This window comes from Pleurodeles waltl, unplaced genomic scaffold (genome assembly GCF_031143425.1).
Source record: "Pleurodeles waltl isolate 20211129_DDA unplaced genomic scaffold, aPleWal1.hap1.20221129 scaffold_67, whole genome shotgun sequence".
NCBI lineage: Eukaryota > Metazoa > Chordata > Amphibia > Caudata > Salamandridae > Pleurodeles > Pleurodeles waltl.
In genome coordinates this window covers 744671-763372 of record NW_027150384.1, presented here as the reverse complement: position 1 = coordinate 763372, position 18702 = coordinate 744671, and the positions used below count along the sequence as shown (strand labels likewise).

The following is an 18702-nucleotide window of genomic DNA, read 5'->3' as shown; positions in this document are numbered from 1 at the left end:
CTGGCTGTAAAGTGCTGGGCCGGGGGCTGGCATCTGCCCACAATGCCCACGCCTAGCGCCCGCCCTGCGTCATTACATAATCACAGCAGACCTAAGTGCATGGCATAAGAGGGAGCCGAGAGAGGTGCCTTGCTTTGTAGGAAAGCACCCCAGATTCTGATTGGCTAGAGATAACAGACTCAACCCTCACAACCAGGGAAGAGGGGGTGAATTCTGAGAGACCAGATAAGTAGACGCCCCCTGGCGGAGAGGTCGGGCATTGCACCTATAAGTGCTCCTTAAACCCTGTCGCCCTTTCATGCTGCTCTGGAGCAAACACCAGTCCAGCCCTGACCGGGCATTATCTCTCATTAATGCTATACCCTGACGTCATAACTATTTGGTGTCCGTGTCTATATCGAATTTATGTGGTCAAAAACCCCAACTCATCTGTGACTGACCTCTAAATAATTTACAAATATCTCTGAAAGAGAAACACATTTGTCTTTTTCTAATAAAAACCTTTAAGGCCCGGGTGAAATAGGGATTAGAGTTGCATTAAATTAACAGGCTCAGACCGTCGCAAGTAATAATGTGTGTAGAGTTGTGTGAAGGCTGTTGCCTTTCTCTCTGCAGCTTTGAATAAAAGGAATCAGATATTTCCTAAAATGAGACTCTCTGTGTCAGAAAACCAACCTCCTCCTCCTGTTCTCTGGGATTGCCAGGCTGTGTCCAAGGGAAATACGGACAAAAATAATATTCAGAATACTGTACATCACGAGGGATGGTGAACACAACACATCCCACATAACTCTCACACACATCTGGCTCGTTGGTCTAGGGCTATGATTCTAGCTTAGGGTGCGAGAGGTCCCGGGTTTAAATCCCGGACGAGCCCTTTAATATTTTATCATATCACTAAATGGATAATTTGAAAAGTAACAAACTAAAAAACAAGCGCTTTTAAGATAAAATACCCTGGGACGGTTTTGTATTTTAAGCCATCACGTGTCGCGCTGCAAGGAAGAAACGGAGCCCTGGACCAAGAGGCAGCTGCAGGGGCCGCCGGGAGGCAGGTCTCCATCACTGCCACATCAGCACCCGGGACATTTGTTAATGTTGCTTGGAGACGAATCTTATTACACCGGGGGCTGCACGTCTTTTGTTAAACCACACTGTGGGAGACAGCAGGGTGAGACGTGGGAGTGCACGAGTGTGAGACACACTGGGCAGGGGGAGGGGATTGTGAGGTCACCAGCAGCAGGGCAGAGACCCGGGGCACAAGCTGGGGTGGGCGCGGGTGAACGGAGCCCCCACACTGTTTTTAGAGCGTGGGCTCCGTTCCCTGTACCGGAGGCTGGCAGAGGCCGAATAGTGCCACCTTGGACTCCATTAAATTAATTGTACAACTTTACTTTGGCACAGAAGTTTTGAATGAAGTGCTTAGAGGCTCCGTCGTTCTGTTTAGCACAGTTAATTTGACGGGTATCTTTGGTGGCACAGCGATGGCAGAGGCTTATTTAGAGGTTTATTATGTAGCACGTCTTTGTGAGGGGTATATTTCGGGGCACAATAATGACACCAGGAATACTTCGAAGTGTTAGTCCGTGGCAGTGGTTGTGATGGGCATATTCTGGGCAAAATGATTCTAATCTGATATTCTGTCTCACTCTCCTGCCATTGAGTGTGGGCGGAGGGGTCCCCCATAGCGGCCACGTTTTCCAGACCCATCGTGATGTGTTGCTCCAGTCCAGTTTTATTTCTTTGAATTCTCGGACTTGTAGTCCTGTTTTATCATAGACTAAAAAAGACTACAAGTCCCAGAAATCAAAGGAAAAATATGGCCTGGAGCAGGAGATGACGCATGGACCTTGGGAACTTGACAGGGCTGGTATCGACTTCCTCCACTGTCAGAGGGCCACTCAGGTACCTGGACCGGTGCAATGGACCCCTGGCTGAAGCGGGCACCCAGACCTCTGTGGAGAAATGTGTCTAGTAGGCTGTCTCCGGATGCTTGAGGGGGTGTCGCCTCTCTCACGCCCCCTGGGCTCTAGGATGGATCTACATAACCTGAAGAGTTTATATATAACCAGCAAAAAAGAAATAGCAATGATGGAAGGAGACAATAGACCCTACAATTTAAATTCTCGAAACTTCCTCGTGCCTGATAAGAGGACGGTGTGATCCATGACCTGCCTGCTCGTGAGACGCACGTGTAATACATATGACCCGTACTGCCCTGCTCTGCCCCCTCGCGAGTGTCTGTACTTATACACATGGGCACTGGAGTAACAAAGGCCCCCGCGGTGAAGAGGGAGAGCGAGCTCTAGGGGGCCCTAGAGCTCCCGCGTGAGTCCGGAGGGGGCCCCTGCGTGCACTGTGCAGGGAAGTACGGGAGGGGGCATGAAAGGGTGGTCCCGTGCAGGGAGAGGTCAGACACCTGTGAGGCTGGCGGCACCGGCAGGTGATGCTGGAGTCAGCTGGTGACTGAGGTCCGATGACAGAGCAGCCCTCCCGGCCAGGCTTTTTAGGGGGGGGCGGAGGGGGGAACCTGTAAACTCTTCACTACTGCACTGGACCTCCGGGGTGTTTTTCATGGGATCAGCACAGTCATTAAATGCGATCACAGGCCGCCGAAATAGCTCAGTTGGGAGAGCGTTAGACTGAAGATCTAAAGGTCCCTGGTTCGATCCCGGGTTTCGGCAGAAAGCTTGAATGAAAAACTTAGAAATATAAGACATTGTTTAAACAACAATAATATTATTTCTCTGTCGTGTCCCAGCTCCTCATTGGTTTGTGTCCTTCCTCCTTTGCCCCATCCCTTGTTCTTTCTTCCTTTTCTTTGCGCTCTCCCTTCCTCCTTCCCGGCCTTCCTTCCTTCGCTTCTCACCGCCCTCATTTCGTTATTTACACGTTTCTCATAATTCTGTCTCCCTCCGTCTCACCCCCATCGTTGTGCGTGCGCCTCACACCAGCGGCCCCATCACACTAAATGCGTGACAGATGTGCACCTAGGAGCTCAGTGCCACGTGCTGTGACGTTCACACCGTGGAGCACATTCCCCCTCCTGGGAGTAAAGTACACTCATGACATGCAGATCTGTAACAGCGGAGGGTGATCTCACGTGTGCCCTGTGACTGAGGACACACTCGACTCTCACTCACCGTGTGTCTGTAATTCAGGACACCCTCTACTCTCACTCACTGTGTGTTTGTGTACTTAAGGACACACTCCGCTCTCACTCACTGTGTGCCTATAACTCAGGACACACTCTACTCTCACTCACTGTGTGCGTCTATAACTCAAGACACACTCTGCTCTCACTCACTGTGTGTCTGTGTACTTAAGGACACACTCTGCTCTCACTCACTGTGTGCGTCTATAACTCAGGACACACTACTCTCACTCACTGTGTGTCTATAACTCAGGACACACTCTGCTCTCACTCGCTGTGCGTCTATAACTCAGGACACACTCTGCTCTCACTCACTGTGTGCGTCTATAACTCAGGACACACACTGCTCTCACTCACTGTGCGTCTATAACTCAGAACACACTCTACTCTCACTCAGGAGACACTCTACTCTCACTGTGTGTCTATAACTCGTGACACACTACTCTCACTCACTGTGCGTCTATAACTCGGGACACACTCTACTCTCACTCACTGTGCGTCTATAACTCAGGACACACTCTACTCTCACTCACTGTGTGCATCTGCTGTCACTCACTGTGCGTCTATAACTCAGGACACACTCTACTCTCACTCACTGCATGTCTATAACTCAGGACACACTCTACTCTCACTCACTGCGTGTCTATAACTCAGGACACACTCTACTCTCACTCACTGTGTGTCTATAACTCAGGACACACTCTGCTCTCACTCACTGTGTGCGTCTATAACTCGTGACACACTCTGCTCTCACTCACTGTGTGCGTCTATAACATGTGACACACTCTGCTCTCACTCACTGTGTCTATAACTCAGGACACCCTCTACTCTCACTCACTGTGTGTCTATAACTCAGGACACACTCTGCTCTCACTCACTGTGCGTCTATAACTCAGGACACACTCTACTCTCACTCACTGTGTGTCTATAACTCAGGACACACTCTGCTCTCACTCACTGTGCGTCTATAACTCAGAACACACTCTACTCTCACTCACTGTGTCTATAACTCAGGACACCCTCTACTCTCACTCAGGCCACACTCTACTCTCACTGTGTGTCTATAACTCGTGACACACTACTCTCACTCACTGTGCATCTATAACTCAGGACACATTCTACTCTCACTCACTGTGCGTCTATAACTCAGGACACACTCTACTCTCACTCACTGTGTGTCTATAACTCAGGATACACTCTGCTCTCACTCACTGTGCATCTATAACTCAGGACACACTCTGCTCTCACTCGCTGTGTGCATCTATAACTCAGGACAGACTCTGCTCTCACTCACTGTATGTCTATAACTCAGGACACACTCTGCTCTCACTCACTGTGTGTCTATAACTCAGGACACACTCTGCTCTCACTCACTGTGTGTCTGTAACTCAAGACACACTCTGCTCTCACTCACTGTGCGTCTGTAACTCAGGACACCCTCTGCTCTCACTCACTGTGTGTCTGTGTACTTAAGGACACACTCTACTCTCACTCGCTGTGTGCATCTATAACTCAGGACACACTCTACTCTTACTCACTGTGCGTCTATAACTCAGGACACACTCTACTCTCACTCACTGTGTGTCTATAACTCAGGACACCCTCTGCTCTCACTCACTGTGCGTCTATAACTCAGGACACACTCTGCTCTCACTCACTGTGCATCTATAACTCAGGACACATTCTACTCTCACTCACTGTGCGTCTATAACTCAAGACACACTCTACTCTCACTCACTGTGTGTCTATAACTCAGGACACACTCTACTCTCACTCAGGCCACACTCTACTCTCACTGTGTGTCTATAACTCGTGACACACTACTCTCACTCACTGTGCGTCTATAACTCAGGACACACACTGCTCTCACTCACTGTGCGTCTGTAACTCAGGACACACACTGCTCTCACTCACTGTGTGTGTGTAGTGTACACTGATGCACACTTTTAAGCATCGATTCTTCTATTTGCACTAGTGTTTCTTTTACCTCGTGGTACAGAGTATGCAGATTCCTGTGCCCAGAATATGCCCATCACAGCACCGTGGTTCAGAATAACCCTATATAGTGTGCGGGACAATTACTGTGGCACCAAATATACAGGGACCGGAATGGAAACCAGGATCAGCTCAGTCTGGGCAAAAAGTTCAAGCCAAACCCTTTCCCATGCAGCCCGCATGGCAGTGCCAGGGGACCAAGCGGGCAGTCCGGCCCTGGCACATGCCTAGCAAGAGGACTGCTCTGCGGAATAACCCCAGGAAGCGCATCTACGGGGGTTATTGTGCCACCCAATGTACCCCGACGTTGGCACGGCACCTGCCAATCAGAACGGACACGTTCACCAGAATGATTGTGTCATTTCACCTTTAATGTGCCACGGAGGACGCCCCGGACAGCTGCACCGTGGAATGCACCATTCAGAGTTACCGTCGGTGGCACAGAAAATGCCCCTTTTAAATACGGTCATAAAAGTTATAACTTTGGCAGGTCTCAGAGGAGCGCCCCCTGTAGGAGGAGGGCCTCTGCTGCTCTTACTGTCCAGCCAGTGCTTAATTTGTAAATAAAAAGGTGCCGGTGCCCAAGCCCTCCTCTTAAATACGCGGCTGCAGCGTAATCCTGAACCCATCTCAGGCCTCTTCAATCCATATAAAGCCACTTCCTGCCCCTTCAGCTCACTCTTGCAGCTTTCTCCCTTTGTGACACTTTTTCGTTGTTCCCTTCCTTCGTCTTCCTCATTTGTGTCTTTTTCTCGCAGCAAATGCTAGAGGCAGAAGAATAAGCCCCGGCCCTCAAAAATAAGTGTCGGTGCTCAGCACCGGAAACAACAAGCACAAATTAAGCACTGTGTCCAGCGCACTTTTCCTAGTGTGGCTCGCACTCACGTGCGCCCCCACAGCCCACTCAACAGCTCCACGAAGTGTAGCGCCCACAGTGAGTTTCAACTGCATGTAAGAGAAATCCTCTCTTCCCTGCTGATGTGGCAGGTGTAGGCACCCCCGCCCCCCACCCAACACACACACACACACATCTGAGTGTTGGGATGAGTGCGACATATTCTGGATTAAAATCCGAAACCAGGCCAGGGTCTTTTTAAAAGATGATGTTGTTTGATTAACCACTTGAAGCATCTGCTTTTTTTTAATTTAAAAAAAGAATTCCAAGGAGGGCTCGTCCGGGATTTGAACCCGGGACCTCTCGCACCCGAAGCGAGAATCATACCCCTAGACCAACGAGCACTCATATGTCATTGGAATGTGGACGTGTGTGAGGTAGGGTACAGAGCTCCAGATAGCAGCACTTCTGTTTTCACAAGGTGTCTGTTTCCTTTTATTCAAAAGCCGAAGGAGAAGGAAACTTCAATCATGTACCAAGAACACTGTGCGAGAGGCCTCCCCGTGGGTCTGTCACCTTCATACATGTGTGGCCCCATTTCACCTGGAACCCAAGGGTTTCAGTGGAGCAAATATGAAAATGTATTCCACCTACAGGGGTGTATTAAACTATTGCCCACTGGCATCAGAAGTGTTTCTCTTTTCTGCGGCTCACAGTACTTTTCAGTCTCTTAAAGACCACAGGCACCAAATAATGAATACGTCACACCCACGGTGTGGCACTAATGAGGGATAATGCCCGGTCCGGGGTGGGGCAGATGTGTTTGTTCCAGAGCAGCTGAAAGGGCATCAAGGTTTATGGCACAGGAAGAGGCGCAGTGTCCGAGCTCCCCGCCAGGGGGCGCCTACTTCTCTGGGGGGTTCGGATTGTTGATCACTGTGAGGCCGTGTGACAGGTTGTGTCTGTCCTCTTTGGTCAGTCAGTGTCTGGGGAACGCCTGAAAGAGAAAGTCCCCTCTGCGGGGGTGGTGGGGACATCACACCTCCTTTTACCCTGGACATCCCCACGCTTACACCCCGGAGGCAATGACGAGGGCCGAAAAGGACAGAGGCCGGGCCGTTATCGACGGTGGGTTCGATGCTTGAATCACCCGTGGAGTGAGATCTGACGAGTCAGACACCCAACGGGCCTGGTGAGAAGGGGGCGGTGTGGAGGGTCTGAGTAAGATCAGACACCGAAGGGGCCCAGGAGAGAAGGCGGCCAGTGTGGAGGTTACTGAGTGAGGTCTGACGGGTCAGACACAGAAGGGGCCCTGGTGAGAAGGGGGCAGTGTGCAGGTTACTGAGTGAGGTCTGACAGGTCAGACACCTACCGGGCCCTGGTGAGAAGGCGGCGAGGTATGGAGGGGCTGAGTGAGGTCTGACGGGTCAGACACCGAAGGGGCCCTGGAGAGAAGGGGGCAATGTGGAGGTTACCGAGTGAGGTCTCCGAGGGCCCCATGGAGGGGAAGGGGGTCGGTGTGCAAGCACCGAGTGAGGTCTCTGAGGGGCCCCTGCAGGGGAAAAGGGGCCGGGGTTTGGTCAGGGGCAGTTTCTCCTGCTCGGATGTGGTTGATCTTTGGGAAGAGTCGGAGCAGCGATGAAGTTACCGCTTAAAATGTCAGCTCAGTCTCTGGTCTTCAGTGCTGGTCTTCAGTGCTGGGAAGAGAGCAGTGACCCCCGGCGAGGCTTCTGTCAGTGTAAGGGAGGGGGTGATGGTGGTGGATGAGTCCTGTGACACTAGGGGTGAACCCTGTGGCCCTGGAGTGAGAATTGTGACCCTGGGGATGATACCTTCGAATCTGGGGGTGAGTCCCGTGTACCTGGGGTGTGACCTCTGAACCTGGGGATGAGTCCTGTGACCCTGGGGAGGAGACCTGTGGCCCTGGTAATGAGCTCTCTGACCCTGGCGGAGAGTCCTGTGACCCTGGCGGAGAGTCCTGTGCGTCTGGGGTAAAACCTGTGAACTCTTTAGTCCTGGACATGGCCCCCCACGGTACCTACAGTAAAATCATAACGATCACGGAAGAGTACAAGGCCGCCGAAATAGCTCAGTTGGGAGAGCGTTAGACTGAAGATCTAAAGGTCCCTGGTTCGATCCCGGGTTTCGGCAGAAGTCTTTTATCAGTTCTTATCAGGCAAACATGACATCACATTATTAGAAACCTGCAGAACCACAGGCACTCGTATTCCACCTGTGCCCTCCTTCCACGCCTCTCGCTTCTTCCCTTCTTTATCCCTCTTCCTCCCCACATTCCTTATCTGCACTCCCTCTCTCCCTGCCCTTCATTCCTCCCCCCTCATTTTCACTATTTCAGTCTCACAAACTTGTATCATTCCGGCACAATCATACGGCTAGCTTGGGAGTTTCCAGGGTTCTAGGAGCACAAGCACTGGCTGTGATGTGACTCACTCACTGTAGGCACACTCACTCCCAATGAGTGACTGTGGGTCCACAATCCCACTCTTGATGTGACTCAGGCACTGTAGCCACACTCACTCCCAGTGAGTGACTCCACGGTCCCACTGTCTGCGATGTGACTCACACACTGAGGGCACACTCACACCCAGAGAGTGACTCCACGGTCCCACTGTCTGTGATGTGACTCACACACTGCAGGCGCACTCACACCCAGAGAGTGACTCCACGGTCCCACTGTCTGTGATGTGACTCATACACTGCAGGCCCACTCACTCCCAGTGAGTGACTCCACAGTCCCACTGTCTGCGATGTGACTCACGCACTGCAGGCACACTAACACCCAGAGAGTGACTCCACGGTCCCACTGTCTGCGATGTGACTCACACACTGAGGGCACACTCACACCCAGAGAGTGACTCCACGGTCCCACTGTCTGTGATGTGACTCACACACTGCAGGCGCACTCACACCCAGAGAGTGACTCCACGGTCCCACTGTCTGTGATGTGACTCACACACTGCAGGCACACTCACTCCCAGTGAGTGACTCCACAGTCCCACTGTCTGCGATGTGACTCACGCACTGCAGGCACACTAACACCCAGAGACTGACTCCACGGTCCCACTGTCTGCGATGTGACTCACACACTGAGGGCACACTCACACCCAGAGAGTGACTCCACGGTCCCACTGTCTGTGATGTGACTCACACACTGCAGGCGCACTCACACCCAGAGAGTGACTCCACGGTCCCACTGTCTGTGATGTGACTCATACACTGCAGGCACACTCACTCCCAGTGAGTGACTCCACAGTCCCACTGTCTGCGATGTGACTCACGCACTGCAGGCACACTAACACCCAGAGAGTGACTCCACGGTCCCACTGTCTGCGATGTGACTCACACACTGAGGGCACACTCACACCCAGAGAGTGACTCCACGGTCCCACTGTCTGTGATGTGACTCACACACTGCAGGCGCACTAACACCCAGAGAGTGACTCCACAGTCCCACTGTCTGCGATGTGACTCACACACTGCGGGCACACTCACACTCAGTGAGTGACTCCACAATCCCACTCTCTGTGATGTGACTCGGACACTGCGGGTGCACTCAACCAGGAGCGGATGAGTGGCTGGGAGGAGCAGGAGGGATGGGGAGAGGGTATGGAGGTGAGTAGGGGGAGGGGGCACATGAAAAATAATCAAATAATAATAATTATTTTAAAAAACGTACCTCTGCTCCCGTGCCGTGCGCCGCTCCTCTCCCGTCGCTGCTGCAGACACAGGCTCCCAGCCTGCCCTGCGCCGATCCTGACAGCACTGGCTGGGAGCGCACTTGGAAGCGCCCAGCCAGGGCGCTTCCTGGCAGACTGGGAGATTGTGCTGCTCTCTCCAGCCTGGCAGCAGTGCGCATGTGTGTTTGGCCGCCTGAGACGGCTGGCTACACATACCTGGGCAGTGAGGGGGAGTGCACAGAGCACTCCCCTCGGCCCGTCACCCCCCAGTGCCCCGCCCCTTTTACACAGAAAGGATAATAAACCGAGTTTATCATCCTTCCCCTGTAAAAGGATTTGCAGCGGTTGCTGCTGGCGGGGGGATGCTCCTCCCCATACTGAGGAGCCGCCCCATGTTTTCTTTTGCATTTGGATAAATTAAAGATTAAACAAAATCTGTGTAGTCCGTGTTTTATGAATGATATATGCAACATTTCGGACAGTAACTATGCATTGGTCCCTCAACAACCTCGCTTATTACAGACCCGTCTCACACGGTGAGATCTCACACATTTGAGCTGTGTCTGTGGTGGGCCTTCGGAGAGGGTTCAGCATCCTCCAGAACCGGGGGTCTCCCTGTAACGCAGCCCCCGCAGTTTCTGCATCTTCATCCCCCAGACCGCCCTTTAACCACCCACTGAACATCTAAACGCCGAGGAAAACACGTGCAGGTTTGCAGAGCCAGGATCCATCCATCTCTCACTATTACAAATAATGGTGGTTTTACCATTTGTTTTTTGACACTCAAACCGCCAGGCACTCAGTCCTGGTCATATGTGAGGCTTTCATCCTACCTGACTTTTTTGTTTTACAAGCATGATTTTTCTTTCTGGGAATTGCACTTTCTTACATTATTATGTGTTTATTTTTTATCGTTATAATGATTATTTGTTTGCTAAGGGCACGTGGCTTAACATTAGCTGATGGGACCAGTTTAAGGTTGTACAGGCCACTGTTGTTTCACAAATCACAAATCATTGAAAACAGAGCTCTCAAGTCTCCCACTGTGCTCTAAGTGATGCTCTAGGCCGGGCCTTCTTCCCGTTGTAATGTCAAACTCATTATAAAGAGACATTGGCAAAGCCAGTGGGTCTCACCCATGCACGAGCTATTGACTTTGCCAATGTGTTTTTCATCCATAATGTACATCAGCATGGCTGCTGTTCAGCATGGCTAAGTTAGTGCCAAAGAGGAGCGTGGCGTGGAGTGGCGTGGAGTGGCGTGGCATAGTGTGGAGCAAAGTGTCATAGAGTGTAGTGGTGTAGCATGGAGTGGAACGACGTAGAGTAAAGTGGCCAAGAGACTAGTGTCGTAGAGTGTCATGGAGTGTGGCAGGATGGAGAGGACTAGAGTCAAGTGGCGTAGAGTGTCATAGAGTGGAGAGAGGTAGAATGTCATAGAATGGAGTGGAATAGTGTGGAGTGGCATAGAGTGAAGTAAAGTAGCATAGAGTGTCATAGAGTGGAGGGGTGTAAAGTGGCATATAGGGTCATAGAGTGGGGTGTTTTAGAGTGGAGTGTAATAGAGTGGAGTGCAGTGGCCTAGTAGAGTGGAGTAGAGTGTCATGGAATAGAGTGTCGTAGAGTGGAGGGGCGTAGAGTGGAGAAGAATGTCGGAGATTAGAGTGGAGTGGAGTAGAGAGTTGTATAGTGTTAAGGAGTGGTTTAGGTGGAGAAGAATGTCATATAGTGGAGTGGCATAGAGGGGCATGGCATAGAGTGAAGTGTCATTGAGTGGAGGGAGGTCATAGATTGTCCTGGAGTTGCGTAGAGTGGCAAAGAAAGGAGTAGAGTAGAGTAGAATGGAGTAGAATGTCATAGAGTGGAGTGGCATAGAGTAGCATAGCATAGAGTGGAGTGTCATTGAGTGGAGGGCTCTCATAGATTGTCCTGGAGTTGCGTATAGTGGTGTAGAGTGGTATAGAGTGGAGTGTCATAGAGTAAAGTGTCATATAGTGGAGTGGAGTAGAGTGCCATAGAGTGTTGTGGAGAGTCATATAGTAGAAGATCATAGAGTATAGTGGCGTAAAGTGAAGCAGAGTGGCGTAGAGTGGAATATAGTGACAGAGTGTTGAGTGGAGTACAATGGAGTGGCATAGAGAGGCATAGAGTGGAGTAGAGTGGAGTGGCATTGAGTGGAGGGAGGTCATAGATTGTCCTGGAGTTGTGTAGAGTGGCATAGGTAGAGTAGAATGGAGTAGAATGGCATAGAGTGGAGTGTGGTAGAGTAAAGTGTCATGGAGTGGAGTAGAGTAAAGTGTCAGAGTGGAGTGGAGTAGAGTGCCATAGAGTGTTGTGGAGAGTCATATAGTAGAGGATCATAGAGTAGAGTGGCTTAAAGTGAAGCAGAGTGGCGTAGAGTGGAATAGAGTGACATAGTGTTGAGTGGAGTACAATGGAGTGGCATAGAGTGGCATAGAGTGTAGTAGAATGGAGGCGAATAGAGTGGAGTGGAGTGTCATAGATGGAGTGGAGTGATGCAGAGTGGAGTAGAGTGAAGTGGTGTACAGTGGCATAGAGTGTCGAAGAGTGTTTGAGAGTGGAGTAGTGTAGAGTGGAGGGGCAAAAAGCGGCATAATGTAAACTGAAGTTAAGAGTCATAGATTGGAGTAAAGTGTTGTGCAGTGGAGTGGCAAAGCGTAGAATGTAGTAAGGTGCTAGAGTGGCCTAGAATGCGTGGAGTGGAGTAAAGTGGCACAGAGTGTCTCTGAGTGGAGTGTCGTAGAGTGGCGTAGAGTGGAGTGACATAGAGTGCTGTGGAGTGCCATTGAGTGGAATGTCGTAGGATAAAGCGGAATAGACGGAAATAGGATCTAGTAGGGTGGCCTTGAGTCATATGGCATAGAGTCAAGCAGAGTGTCGTAGAGTGTCATATAGTGGAGTAGAGTGGAATGGAGAAGAGTCTCGTGGAGTGGAGTGGTGTGTCGTATACTAGAGTAGAGAATAGTAGTAAAATATAATTGAACTATCCATCTTTTGTCAAATTAATTTGGGAACTTCCCCTGTAAAATGACATTTAAATTGTATTTAGTTTCCACCCCTATTGCAGCCCTAAAATAAACTATTTGCCGCTATTTCCCTAAAATGTATTTGATGGAAATGCTCCAAGGTCCCTGTGAAGTTATATTACATTTGTGGTGAGTTAAATGAAGACTTAATTTATGAAGTTGGGCGGGATTAGGAAACTCCACACTTTTCAGAGTAGGTTAAGTCTCCTAACTTTACTTGAGATAAGGTTTATCCTTTGTGGCCTTCCATGTATGATGTCCTGATGCAGAATGTCTGATGTAGGACATCCTCCAGCAAACACATGGAGGCAGGGCACCCAGGACTCAGGTAAGAGGAGTGGGATGGAGGGCTCTGAGCTGAGGCCAACTTACATTTATTTGTTTAAAGAACTTCATAAGCTTTGTATTTCGCAAAGCTGGAACAGTTTAGAAAATACACAAAATTGCAAATTAGCTGGCTACAACTGAGTCGTGCAGAATAGTCTAGTTGTGTAAAGTGCAGTGGCATAGAGTGGTGCGGAGTGGAGTAGTGTGGTGTGCAGCTGTGTAGAGTGGTGAAAAGAGCAGAGTGGTTGTGGTGTTATTACTATTTCTTTATTGTGTTTATCTCAGCATGGTTTCCCTTTATATGTATTGTGTTTCTTTTAGTTATGTATTTCTCTTAGTTGGTTTCTCCCAATGCTTCCCCTGCCTTCCTTTAGGCTCATAGACTCTCTGGAATTTGGAATGCTGGGGGAGTCTGGGAAGGAGATGTGAGGAGATTGGAGGATCTTGACTTGTGGGTGGATGAAGTTTCTTTTACGCATCAAACTGGAAATAAACGTACATTTAATCAACTACAAGTGTCAACTTGAATTTCTGCCTTGGATGACAGATTCACTACATGTTGGCGACAAGGGTGGTTCGAGACTTCTGAAACTGTACCTTGGAAACTTCAACATCTTCATTTATTCAGCTTCTAACGTTAAGAAAAAAAAAGGTACTGTAATTTCTTTTTCCTCTGTTTTTTGTGGCTCACATTTTTTTTATTTTTATTTTTTCAACCTGTTTTTGAGCCACATGGTAATTCTTTTCATGTCTATTTATAAATTTAATAGACGCGTCTTTCAACTGTCTCCTTTCCTCGTGCCTCTGGAGACGCGTGCTGTTGATTTTGTTGCCAAAGCAACGTGAACGCAAGCCTTTCTTTCCCGGCCGCGCTCTCTTGAGATACACGCGCTGTTTATTTACCTGCTGTTGAATTTGTTGCCATGGCAACGTGAACGCGTGCCTTTATTTCCCGGCTGCGCTCTCTTGAGATACACACGCTGTTTATTTACTCGGCTGTATTCAAGGGAAACACGCTCCACAGGGGATACGACGACTCGTTTTTCAACTCGAGTTATTCAACAAATAAACAGAGTTTAGCTCTAAATTATCCGTTTAAAACTGCTATTTTATTACGTTTATTTTTGGAAACAAGTTGGCTCTGTCATTGTTTTTTTCTGGATATTTTATTTCTTTTAAGTGGCACTTCATTTTCTGTGTTACATTTTTTTGTAAAAATTTTTTTCTTTCCCTGCAATAATAAGTGATTATGCAGAACATTACACCTCTACCATTTTTTCTTGCGCTTCCTGGAGAACCTCCTATATCGTGGCAAAAATGGAAAAAGGTTTTCCTGACTTACATGCACGTCTGTGGCAGCAACCTATCCTCTGAAAGAAAGACTTCTGTTTTACAACATTGTCTTGGTGCGGAGGGTCAAGAAATCTTGGAAACTTTACCTGCAATAACAACATCAGATGGTGCGGAAGGTGACAACTCTTTGAATGAATTTGATTCTACTTTACTTAGACTGGACAATCACTTTCTTCCCAAAGTTTCTATCATTTTACAACGTTACTATTTTGGGAAACGTAAGCAGATGGATGATGAATCTATTGAAGATTTTGTCACAGCTTTACGCAAACTAGCTTCATCATGTAACTTCGGAGAAAATCTAGAAGAACGTATTAGAGACCGATTCATGCTTGAATGTAAATGCGACAAAGTAAGAGAAGCATTATGGGTCAAAAGTGATCCATCACTAGATGAAGTGTTAATCATTGCTAAGCAAGTTGAACATTCGATGGCTTGTATTGATAATTTGAGGAAATCCAAAGGTGTTTCTATGGAGGTCCAAGCTATAAATACAAAAACTAATAACAAGTTTCAAGCAAACATTAGAGCAAAACTGATGTGTTTTAGGTGTGGTTCTACAACTCATTTAGCTAATAGCCAAGATTGTCCTGCTATTCATATTATTTGTAACAAATGTTCCAAGAAGGGACATTTTGCTAAGTATTGCAAATCATTTTCTAAGTCTAAAGTCAAAGTTCAGGAAATTGATTGTAATGATGATCGAGATTTTGTTCTTCAGATTATTTATGATGTTAATTGTGTCGCCAATAATACTTGTCAGTACCCTTCGGATTTTGTGGATGTCAACGGAACATCTATTTCTATGATGATGGATTCGGGCGCGAAACTTTCCTTAGTATCAGTTTCGGATTTCACTAAGCATTTTATGGGAAGAGTTTCTTTACTGGATCCTGATATCATTCCCTACAGTTATGGCGGTAAACCTATTGAGCTCAAGGGTTACTTTGAAGCCGTCATAACCTTTAAAGGGAACACAATTTCAGAGAAAATATATGTTCCAGTTGTTGGTGACACAATTCTGAGTTGGCCACATCAGAAGATGCTTGGGATTATATTAAATCCCAATTCTATTCCTCAAGTATTAGTTCAAAATGTTTGCAGCATCAAAGACGACATCATAGGTGAATTTTCTGATGTATTTTCTTCTAAAGTAGGGTGCGTTACGGGATACAAACATCGTATTTGTCTTAAGGAGGGTGTCAGCCCTGTAGCGTGCAAAGTAAGAAAAATTCCTTTCACTTTACAAGACAAGGTTAAATCTGAATTACAAAGGTTTCAATCTGAAGGCATCATTGAAGAAGTCGAGGCTGCACAATGGGTCCCCCCCATTGTTGTTGCTGTGAAGAAATCGGGAGATATTAGACTGTGTGGACCTTAGACATCTCAACAAAGCTGTGATTGAAGACAAATTTCCTTTACCAAACATAAATGAAATGGTCTGTCTTTTAGGAGAGGCAAAATATTTTACGACATTAGATTTGAGTTCAGCTTATCACCAAGTTCAATTGTGTGAAGAATCAAAATTGTTGACATCTTTCATCACTCCCTTTGGTGTGTTTAAGTTTAATAGGATGCCATTTGGTTTGTGCTCTGCTGCTTCTGTATTTCAAAGACTAATGTATCATATTCTTGGGAAAACTGATGGTGTTAGATTTTTTCAAGATGATGTTCTCATTTTTTCTAACACTCTTGAACAACATCTTTCCAAAGTTAGAGAAGTCTTAAAACAATTTCGTAGTAAGGGAATCACACTCAAGGGAGAAAAATGCAAGTTTGCATGTTCAGATATCACGTATTTAGGACATGTAATTTCTTCTCAAGGTGTTAAACCGAAAGAGGATCTAGTTAAAACTGTAGTTAATTTTGCGGATCCTGTTAAAAGAGAAGATGTACAAGTTTTCTAAGGCATGGCGGAATTTTATTCCAAATTTGTTCCTAATTTTGCCAGTAGGTCTTGCTGCATTAGAGAGTTACTTAAGAAAGGTGTTGATTTTGTATGGTCAGAGGCTTGCAAGAAAGAATTTGAGGATCTAAAAAATGCACTATCTTCTGCTCAATGTCTCAACAGTTTTCGCCCAGGGTTTTCCTGTTGGATTATAACTGATGCCTCAGATAAGGGTTTAGGAAGTGTTCTTAAGCAAAAGTATGATGGTAAGGATGTTACTATGGCATTTGCTTCCAGAGCGTTAAGGGGAGCGGAGTCGAGGTATTCCACCACTGAAAAAGAAGCACTAGCTATCTACTGGGCTATAAAGAAGTTTAAACAGTTTCTATGGGGATCTAGGTTTGTTGTGCAATCTGATCATAAGCCTTTACAAGAGATTTTTGATAAGAAGGGTCTAGACTGTATTTCTTCACGTATTTGCAAGTAGATTGCTGGTCTTCAAGACTTTCAATTTTCTGTCAGATATGTCCCTGGATGTGAGAACCGCACAGCTGACTGTTTGTCAAGGTTAAGATCTTTTAGCTGGGACCAAGATATGGATTGTAGCACATGGTGGGTTGATGAGGATGTGAAAGTGTGCATTTTGACTGATGGTTGTATCACGGAAGATGAGTGGTTAACGGAGTTTAGTAATGATACTAGCTTGAAACGGGTAAAGGATTTGATCGAATCTAATTGTGTTCCTGCTGACTGTGATGAAGAGAATGTGTATAAAAAAATTTGGAATGAACTTTCAGTTGAGAATGGTTTGGTTTTTAGGAGTGGAAGATTAGTACCTCCATCTGGTTTGCGTGAAAGATTTGCAAGACAAAAGAACGGTTGAGAGAATTTTATTGGTGGCCGAGAATGGATTTAGCGTTGGAAAGAGTTGTTCGCGACTGTGTGGAATGCAAATTTGCAGATAAAACTTTCAAGTGTAGGTCACGTCCAATAGAAATCTGGAAAATTCCTAATGAAGTGTGGGAGGATGTTGCAATGGATATTATGGGTCCTGTTGTGTGTGGTTCAACTTCTAAGTATATTGTTGTTGTAATGGACATGTTGTCTCATTGGCCAGAATCAATTACTAATTTTCTTTCAGGGGTATTTTCTAGAGAAGGATATCCCAAATGCATCATAACAGATAATGGGGTTCAATTCACCTCTAAGCACATGTCTGAGTTTTTAGCATCTAGAGGCATATTGCATAAGAAAAGTGCTCTATATCATCCTGAAACTAATGGTATGGTTGAGCGCTTTAACAGGACATTGAAGGAAACTATTCAAGTAGCAAGATTAACAGGATGTAATTGGATGGAAGCTGTTAAATCTAAAGTTGAGAGTTATAGGTTTACACCACATTCCAGTACTGGCCAATCTCCATTTGTATTGTTCAAGAAAAGAGTGCCTAACACTAGCATAAATCCTTCACGGGTGAATAAATATGTTAGTAAAGAGTTGAACCATGAGAAAATTAAAGAACTAGCTGTGACCAGGGATGAGATTTTACAGGAAAAAAGGAAATTGACATATGATCGTCGTAAAGCAGTCAAACCTCTTGTTGTTGCAGTTGGTGATTCTGTTAAGATTAAGTTGCCGAAAATAAATTGTGGAACATTTTCTCATTATAGTAAAATCTTTAAAGTTATCAAAGTGTTTAAAGGTGCTATTAAAGTGGATGATGGGTGTATTTGGAATTTGAATAGAGTTGTGAAGATGTAAAAAAAAAAATGTATATATATGTATTTATTTATAATTTAGGGGGAAGATAGTGTGGTGTTATCACTATTTCTTTATTGTGTTTATCTCAGCATGGTTTCCCTTTATATGTATTGTGTTTCTTTTAGTTATGTATTTCTCTTAGTTGGTTTCTCCCAATGCTTCCCCTGCCTTCCTTTAGGCTCATAGACTCTCTGGAATTTGGAATGCTGGGGGAGTCTGGGAAGGAGATGTGAGGAGATTGGAGGATCTTGACTTGTGGGTGGATGAAGTTTCTTTTATGCATCAAACTGGAAATAAACGTACATTTAATCAACTACAAGTGTCAACTTGAATTCCTGCCTTGGATGACAGATTCACTACAGTGGTGTAAAGTGGTGAAGAGTAATGTGGTGTGGAGAAGAGGGGCAAAGAGGACACTGGTGTAGAGTGGTGGATTGAAGAGTGTAGTGGTGTAGAGTAAAGTGGTGCAGTGTAGAGTAGAGTGCAGTGGTGTAGAGTAGAGTGGTGCGGAGTAGAGTGCAGTGGTGTAGAGTAGAGTGGTGCAGAGTACAGTGCAGTGGTGTACAGTAGAGTGGTGCAGAGCAGAGTGCTGAAGAGTAGAGTGCAGTGGCATACAGTGCATTGGCATAGAGTAGAGTGCAGGGG

General features: G+C 46.8%; 3 non-coding genes across 3 annotated transcripts; 2 read left to right on the top strand and 1 right to left on the bottom strand.

Moving 5' to 3' along the window:
• Positions 1-2611: 2611 nt before the first annotated feature.
• TRNAF-GAA (transfer RNA phenylalanine (anticodon GAA)) lies at positions 2612-2684 on the top strand. The gene has a single exon. It is a non-coding gene; the product is annotated as a tRNA-Phe (tRNA).
• A 3632-nt stretch (positions 2685-6316) lies between these two features.
• Positions 6317-6388, bottom strand: TRNAP-CGG (transfer RNA proline (anticodon CGG)). The gene has a single exon. It is a non-coding gene; the product is annotated as a tRNA-Pro (tRNA).
• A 1674-nt stretch (positions 6389-8062) lies between these two features.
• TRNAF-GAA (transfer RNA phenylalanine (anticodon GAA)) lies at positions 8063-8135 on the top strand. The gene has a single exon. It is a non-coding gene; the product is annotated as a tRNA-Phe (tRNA).
• The last annotated feature ends 10567 nt before the right edge of the window (positions 8136-18702 follow it).